Here is a 9,397-nt window from a genome sequence, read left to right as displayed (position 1 = left end):
AATTACTCAGAAAAACAGGAGTATCCAAGTGAATGCAATACGCTTCGTAGGGAAAAGCTTTTTCTCCAGTGTGTGTTCTTGTGTGTGTTTTTAAGCTTCCTTTTTCGGAGAATCTTTGACCACATTCTGCACAGGCAAAGGGTTTCTCACCAGTGTGTGTCCTTGTGTGACTTTTTAAGGTTCCCTTCTGAGAGAATCTTTGGTCACAAATTAAGCAGGAAAAAGGTTTCTCACCCGTGTGTGTTCTTGTGTGACTTTTTAAGGTTCCCTTCTGAGAGAATCTTTGGCCACAAACTGAGCAGGAAAAAGGTTTCTCACCAGTGTGGGTTCTTGTGTGTTTTTTTAAGGTTCCCTTAATAGAGAACCTTTGACCGCAATCTGAGCAGGCAAAAGGTTTATCACCAGTGTGGGTTCTTGTGTGTACTTTTAAGTTTGCCTCTGCTGAGAATGTTTGACCGCAAACTGAGCAGGCAAAAGGTTTCTCACCATTGTGGGTTCTCGTGTGACTTGTCAAGTCGCCCTTCTTGGTGAATCTTTGACCGCAAACTGAGCAGGTCAAATATTTCTTCACAGTGTGTGTTCTTGTGTGACGACTTAAGATGACCTTCTGAGAGAATCTTTGGCCACAAACTGTGCAGGCAAAAGGTTTCTCACCAGTGTGGCTTCTCATGTGTTCTTTCAACTGACCCTTAGAATAAAAGGTTTTCCCACACTGAGAACATTTCCATCGTTTGTTGTCAGTGGGAGATGTCTCACCACCTTCAGACTGTTTATCATCATCATCATCATCATCATCATCATCATCCGTGCGAGGAGAGTGTGACGTCATGTCGTCACTATCTGACAGTGGAGCTAAGAGGCCGTCTGCTGGTGATCCTCCACAGCGATCTCCGTCGCCTTCCGTTGTCATGTGTCGACTTGAGCTGCTGCTTGGAGGCTCCGCCCCTCTGCTCTCCTCACTTTGACCTTCATCTTCACTCTTCAAAGACACACCAGTCACAGGAACCTGAATGATTTCTTCCTGCTTAACGTGGAGGAACTCTTCCTCCTCCTCTTTGATGTGGCGGGGCTTCAAGTCTTCTTCCTCTTTAATGTGACAAACCTCTTTGTCCTCCTCTTCCTCTTTAACGTGAGAGGAGTCTGGCTTCGGCCACTCAGGACGAAGATCTCGACTGACGTCTGCAAGACACAAGACGACAAACACACGTGGGCCAAATCTCATTGAACTGCAACCTCTCTCCTTGATCCACATTTTCCACAATTTGGTCTACAATCGTATCATATCAAAATGTGTATTAGAGCTGGCAGGCCAGTATATAGCACATGCGCAACTAATGTTACAAATCCCAGAATGCTTTGTTAGTGTGTTGCTCCATCAGTCTAGACCAGCGAGCGCCCCCTTCCCTTTCTGTTGCGGTCGTTAGCAACTATGCTACCGGTCTCCTCGGGCAACTTTACACTTCCCCTTTCCCAAAATGGCCAAACGAAAGATGAAAAAGGGGGAACTTCCAAGACAGGTGGGAGCCAGATTATCTGTTCACTAAAGTAAAAGACAGACCGGTTTGTCGTGTGCGCAGCAATGTGGCCATAACAAAGAATAGAACATTGATTGAATTCAGGGTTTCTCAACTCCTTGGCAGGGACTGTTCATCATTTGTTTGGATTTTTATTGAAGGACATTCTTATTTTTTGGGGTTGTTTTGTTGTTGGCCTTTGAAAAAAGATTTACCGTATTTTCACAACCATGGGGCGCACCGTATTAAAAGGTGCAGTCTCAGTTCCGGGGTCTATTTCTGTATTCAACACATACATAAGGCGCACCGTATTAATGGGCGCTGGCATGGTAAAACATACGCTCGCTTAAAACACACGGTAGCATGCATGCACGCTAAAACAATGTTTTTAAAAAGGCAGCGGGAGCAAAGCTGAGTTCGGTTGTACTTTATTGAAGTATTTAACAATGTATCCATCCATCCATCCATCCATTTTCTGTCGCGCTTCTCCTCACGCGGGTCGCGGGCGTGCCGGAGCCTATCCCAGCTGTCATCGGGCAGGAGGCGGGGTACGCCCTGAACCGGTTGCCAGCCAATTTTAACAATGTACTCACGCTATTTTTTGGATCAATCCTCATCCGCAAATCCATCAAAGTCCTCATCTTCTGTATCCGAAATGAACAGCCGGCCAAGTTCTCCATCAAACACGCCGGGTTCCGGTCAGTCTCGTTGCCGTGCGAAAGCTCCAACAAGCATCCGCAACCCATTCACAAATCGCGGCGTAACTCGCCCGGCGCTGCCACCGAGTCTTAGCAAAGCGGTGTTCGCCATCTGTCATCCATGGCTCCCACGCCGCTCGCAACTTCACTTTGTTTCCACCGATGTCCAGCGGTTCGTCAAGCCTCCCGGAAGGATGGCAAGCCCCGAGTTATTGCCCTCGGTCGAACGGTGACTGTAGAGACGCTTCTCCCGGCTGTTCTTTGCTCATTAATCCATCGTTCGAGTTGGAAAACTAACTCGGGCCACCTCGCCTTGTTTCCGCGTTTTCTTTTTCTTTTTTTTCCCCGCGGAAACTCAGCTTCGTCTCCTTGACTTGGCGAAGCTCGATTTTCCAGCTTCCTCCGCTTGCGAACGGTGGATTCGTTGATCTTGAATTCTCTCGCGGCTGCTCGATTCCCACGTTCCTCCGCGTAACTGATAGCTTCGTAAGCGTGTCTCTTCGTAGGTGACATTTTCGGGCGTCCTTAGCCAAACCGATGTTGTTTTGCACAATGCACACCCCGGAAATGCTCCCAGTCAGTCAAGCGGTAAAAAAAAATTCAAATTAAAATAAATCAAACAAACACCCCGTCGCGGGGGCGTGGCTTTTAGCGTCCTCCTTCACACACCCTGTCCTCAGCCACGTCCGCTTTTCCTCTGTGTAAGCAGCGTGTCGGCAGGAAACGCTCAAAAATAAATACAAATAAAAAGTTAAACGCAGCGCTCATCACACAACAACATTTATAGATGTTGGAACTCGGTGCACACGTAAGGCGCGTGCCATTATAAGGCGCCCCGTCCATTTTGGAGAAAATTGAAGACTTTTAAGTGCGCCTTATGGTCGTGAAAATACGGTCATCAATTTGTCTAACTCAATCTACCTCCTTGTATTTTATCAACCTTCCAATAAACCTCCCGTGGACAAGTGTTGATAATTGCCACTCAGGCTAAAACACTTCAAGCAATGCATCTGCTTTAGCCAATGTTTTTGTGACATATATATATATATATATATATATATATATCCACCCATCCATTTTCTTTAGCGCTTATCCTCACTGGGGTCGCGGGCTGCTGGAGCCCATCCCAGCTATCTCGGGACGGGAGGCGGGGTACACCCTGAATCGGTCGCCGGCCACTCGCAGGGCACCTGACATATATATCAAATCAATGAATTCTACTGTATTCCAAGTTCAATTTTTGCTCCCAACACGAAGCAAAACAAATCGACTGGCTGGTAATTACAAAAACCCGTTCGTCAATTAGGACCCTCTTTCATCAAAGTGACACTGATTTGTAAACGGAGGTCAACACTTGTGAACGCGTTTCGGCCTCGCTGGCCCTACTGGCTCACGGCTGCTCCGAAGGCACCTCCACGTCCGCGTGGTAGACATCTTGGAGTTTTGGAGACTTTGAAGTGCGCCTTATGGTCGCGAAAGTACGCTACATAAAAAAGAAAGGGAGTCGGAGATAGATTCAATCGAAGATAGAGAGACAGAAGAATTCATGTTATCTCACTATGACGCCCTTTGGCCACTAGCAGTGGGTGGGAAGAGTTTTTCGTTGAAAGGTTATGTATGGCTTCCTTTTAGTCCCAACTTCTTAAACACCTACCCTACAATTCAATTACAACATGCTGGCAATTTTTGGACTTGAGTTCGTCGTCACATTTCTGTGACACGACTCGTGCACTCAGTGTAGTCGTCTCGCCACGCTGCACTATTTGCATATCTGTTGTCGACCGATACCGGCCACTCGTGCCAGAGGAGCATCTGCTCCATTTGCACACTGACTGAGGAGTATCTGCAACATTTGCACAATCGACATTGTCCCAGATTATCACACTACTCGCTTGAAGTCTCGGCGCCCCTTGCACAACGGTCGTTGCACCGGACTATTGCAATATTAGTCATTCGAACTGCTCGAAGTGCTAGAGGCATCTTTTTGCACAATTGTCCAAAATAAAAAATAATTCAAAAATGTACCGGCATTACCAGATAACTGGCACCCCTTTATTGCTCAGTGACTGTTTTTTGTCAATGTCTTTGTGTCTCCAAAGTGTTCCCTGTCAATTGACCGTCTTTTGTCGTACTAGAGCGGCTCCAACTACCGGAGACAAATTCCTTGTGTGTTTTTGGACATACTTGGCAAAGAAAGATGACTCTGATTCTGATCTCCATAAGCGCCCAGCATTACAGCTAGGGTTGGGCATCGAGAACCGATTGGAACCGGGACTAACATGCCGGTTCTCCCGGGATCGCTCAAATTAAAAACATTTGGTTCCCAGTTTGGATGCGTACAGTCCGCCCACCCCGAATAAGAAAGTGGTGAAAACCAAGGAGGAAGCGGCAAGAAGCAACAGAACAGAACGCGCATGAAGCCGTGCTTGTGCCCGACGGCAGCGGTGAACAAAAGTGTTCATTATGTTAAACTAAATGACCAGTCACCACAGTGCAACACTCGGATTAAGATTATATTGTGCAAAGGAGGCTTTCACGACGTGTAGAAGTCTGACGCGCTCCCTCCGGCGCCGAGCCTCCGCCTACGCCGTGCGGAACGTCAAAGAAGTCAATTGGGCGAGTGAAGCTAAAATATGTCTATGGCAACATCGAGGCAGCGCACGAGTGAAACGCAGGAAAAAGTCATTGGAACGATACGATTCACGTAAGTATCCTATTTTGAGTTCAAAACAGCGAATTTGGCCAAAAGGCAACTGGTTTGCATGTATGTATATAGAATGCAGAGTCAAAAGTTCACTTTAGTTCATGCTGCAGGCTGCTAAGAAAATGGATGTTCCTAATTTGGACAGCCTTTATTTCAACAACGCAAACGTTTTTGACCTAGACCCCCGAAAGAATCCGAATCGAGAATCGTTTGGAACAGGAATCCAAACGAAGAAGCGGAATCGGGACCGAAATCGCCCCAATGCGAACAATGCCCAACCCGAATTCAAATAAAGTGCTCTTTTTGGTTCCTCGGACACTTGACCTTCACTGTTTTTCCGCCGATCTGATCGATTGTTGGAGCGTTTGGCAGATCAAAGATTGTTTGATCAGCATTTGCCGGGCGGCCAATTTCTTATTCTTGCTGCTTTCTCACCCCAATGATGAACTGCTGGTATTTTGTCAATTGATCCTCACAATTGGCCGGAAGACGACGTGCAATTGTTGTTCTGCGCCTAACAGACTCCCATCAGTTAGCGGATGCCCTGAAGTCTTGGCTACCTTTATTCCTCATTATTCTCCAAGATTTGAGACAAAGTTCGGCAGTGTTGATCGCGCAGCCACTTGCCCTCTGCTCTACGATAATCTGCAGCAGCTCTTCGTCCACGTCCGGAAACTGCGGGACTTTCCCACGTCCCGAAGCTCTTGCATCTGCTCTTTGCTGGAAGATTTTCTCCTTCGTTTTCCTCCACAATCTCACGTTCCATTCCAATACTTGGAATTGCCGCGCTGCTTCGCGCGTTCCCCCCTCTTCGGCAGCGATGCTTTTAAAAGTGGCCGTGTAACACCAACCCTTGTAGTCTACATTTTCCATCTTAGGTTGAAGGTCAAACAAACTTAAGGGTAGCCGTTTCTGCCGTTTCGTGAAATAGCAAGAAACCTGCTACGCTAACGACAACAACAAGGCAAGCTGCCGCGAGCAGGTCAGGAATCTCAGACTGGCGGCGCACACTACCCTAATAGATATGCTTAACATGCGACATGACATAACATACTGGAATACAATTATACAATGTCATTTGTTCTAAAACTTATATTTAATGCGCTCTATTGACTGAAAATAATTCCAGTAATTCATGATTATTTTACATTTTACGGAATGGGTTTTTATGCCTTCTTGTAAATCGTATGTAACTGTTAAGCACTTTGGAATTGTCTTGTGTACCAATTCCAAATGTAGATCTACATCACCCCGTGGAATCATGGCCACGCATTCGTTCTATGCGGAAGAGATATGCATTAACCCGTTCACTGCCAGCCTTCCACGTTAACCTGGATATTTGACTTCTAAAGCCGTTCATGGCAGAGAATGTGTTAAATGCGGGAACGCAATTGTTGCCAAACTGCACACAGCCACCCTGAGAAAGAGAAACTACACTAAAGACGCACACCCCTTCAATTTGAAGTCGACCAGGACTATTTTATCACTTGGCTTTACATGATCAGGATTTTTGTGGCCGATTACCCATCAGCGAGTTTAAAAAAACCATAACCGATCACAAGATGGAGCAATGTGTCTATTTCAATGACTTGTTCATTCACTGTATATACCGAGTATTTTCAAAAGGATTCTCGAGTCAGGTCATGTATTCTAATCAGTCAGGTCCAACCAACATTACGACATGACTGAAATAATGGATGCTAATTCACTGTAATTATATTACTTTATTGGAATGAAATGACTTCACACACACCGAAACTTTAGAGCATGATTCAACAGAACGCCAGCATGTTTACGTACAACTGTTAGTACTAGGACTAGCTTGCTAGGCTACATACCGTTTTGTTGCCTGCTTGCGAGCCGTATCCTATTCAAAGTATGTGAACATACCTCAAGCAAGCCTTAAATGAACGTAACCTCCCGAGCACCGCTGACCACCACCGCGCGTTTTTCCCCATTTTGTTCTTGTAATACACGCGGCGCGATCCATTGTTGAGGTCGCCACCATGGCAACGAGTGTATCCGGTGGTGTTTGAGTAGACAACATGAAGCCCGGTGATCGTAAAAGATGAGATGCGGTGGTATCGGAATCAAATATTTCATTGCAATAGTCTGACACGTTGCAATCGTGAAAGACCAAATTTGTCTTGTAGTCTGATCCAGGCATTGCGCGTTGTCCGTCCCACATCGCCGACATCTTTGTTTTTAATAACTTTATTGGCAGTCAGATATTTACAGTACTACGTCAAAAGACACGCCACAGGGTTAAAAATACACTCGTTTTTGGATTCAAATCTACTGTACATGATGGCGACGCGGAGTAAATGTCTTTTGCGGAGCCGATTAATGACGGCGAATTACGACAGAGCCCATCAGGATAAAATGCTAATTATCGGCCCGATACCGATCAAGCCGATCAGATCGGTGTGAAGTCTATTGACTACCGGTACGCTGTGCGATCCTCCTATTGAAATTAGATGAGAACATGTTGAGTTTATTTTCCTCTGACAGGACCTGCAAAGTGACAACTGCGCACACGTACTTTGCGGTGATGAGACTCAAACGATATACAGTATAGTGCAGCAGCTGTAGCCACAGTAAAAAATTTAATATATGTGACAACGCACAAAATATATATGACAACAGATTTAACCGTAAATGAGCAAAAAAAAAGACAAATGAATCAAAAAGTTCTCTCTTCTTCACTCTCGCTAGGCTAACTACCTCTGTTTAATTCACTTTTCATGCTTGTCAAGCTGGATAATGAGTATTTACCAGCACCAGGGGAAACTAATGGGACGTTTTCTCACTGTAAAATGGGATAAATGTAGGATTCTGTAAAAACTTACCCAGATGTGGAGCTCTCTTCCTCCTCCTCCATGACTCCAATGTGTTTTTGTTTTAGGTGCCGAATGATCACCGTGGTGCTTCTGTGCCATGCCAATCTCGCTTTGACAAAGTTTGCAAACAACACACTATTCGGCTTCGTGTAGAGACAAATGCTCCCACATTTTTGAAGACTTGGGTCAAATTGTTGTTTCATGGCTCAGTCATGTTTGAGCCCACTTTAGAAAAGAAGATGGCACACCTTTTAAATCTTTGATGGCGTTACAGCAATGTTCATCGTGGGTTGCGAACATAATAACCACGCAACGACTCGATAATGAAACTCGTTGCCACCACTTTCAAAGATCAATTTGTATACATTTTATACATGAATCATCGCAGCCCTATTGAACGTCACACGGTGCCCACGTTACAAAAATTTGAATGCATTTCCGAAACAATTCATTAAGAAGTGAACAAACTTGCTCTGTGCAGCACAATTCGAGGCTGCAGATTGAATATAGCGTCCAGTAGTTGATGTTGTGGCTCATTCTCCTCTTTTGGGCCACAAAGTTCCTCCTTGTACTCTGGTGTCCTTCTTGCACACATTTTCGCTGTATGTTCAACAAAAAGACTCAGAACATTATTTTTGCTATTGTTACATTACATTATTTCAGTCGTTTAGACAAACAAAATGATAATGACAATCTCGTCGTTGTTGTTTTCACATTTAAGATTGAATATTAGATATTGTGGTTCGCAGGTGGCGGAAAAAGAACACTTTACGCTCACGCTGGAACTGCTGAGCGACATGTTGATCAGACACGCGTCTACTTGTTAGCATGCTTAGCTAAGCTAAACTAAGCTAGGCCAAGAAGCTTCAACGTGCACCGAGACGACGTCAACCGGACACGAAGATTGAACGAATGATGTTTTAGTCCAGTAAAGTAGTGATTGACTTACTGTGACAAGGATTCAGCACGTTCGCTGCAAATTCAGGACATTTTTAATAAAGCACGTAGAAGTGGAGAAGAGCGTGTGATTCCGGCTGAGACCAGTGTTGTCCATAGATATGAACACTAGACAAGCGAGCCTAACCAACGTGCCTACTTGGCGGCCATGTTGGGGAGGCCGTTGTTCCCATAGATGGCAATGCATGGATGCTCAAATTAAGTCGAAACTTGCTCATTTCTCAACCGATATTCATGAGGGTTACTGTTTTGTCAACGAGGAAGCGTATGATGTCAATATACATCCTTTAAAAAAAAACACACACCTGTCTATATAAGACTTTACAGCTCACAATGCATGTCAGAGCAAATGAGAATCATGAGGTCCAAGGAACTGCCTGAAGAGCTCAGAATCAGAATCAGAATCATCTTTATTTGCCAAGTGTGTCCAAAAAACACACAAGGAATTTGTCTCCGGTAATTGGAGCCGCTCTAGCACAACAACAGACAGTCAATTGACAGAACACTTTGGAGACAGAAAGACATTGACAAAAAAAAAAAAAAAAAAAACAGTCACTGAGCAGTAAAGGGTTGCTAGTTATCTGGTAATGCCGGGAAATTTTTATTTAGTTTTTTGTGACAATTGTGCAAAAAGATGCAGAGTCCTCTCGCACTTAGAGCAGTTCGAATGACTAATATCGCAAT

This window comes from Phyllopteryx taeniolatus, unplaced genomic scaffold (genome assembly GCF_024500385.1).
Source record: "Phyllopteryx taeniolatus isolate TA_2022b unplaced genomic scaffold, UOR_Ptae_1.2 contig_98, whole genome shotgun sequence".
Taxonomy (NCBI): Eukaryota; Metazoa; Chordata; class Actinopteri; order Syngnathiformes; family Syngnathidae; genus Phyllopteryx; species Phyllopteryx taeniolatus.
Note: the sequence above shows the minus strand (reverse complement) of the source record.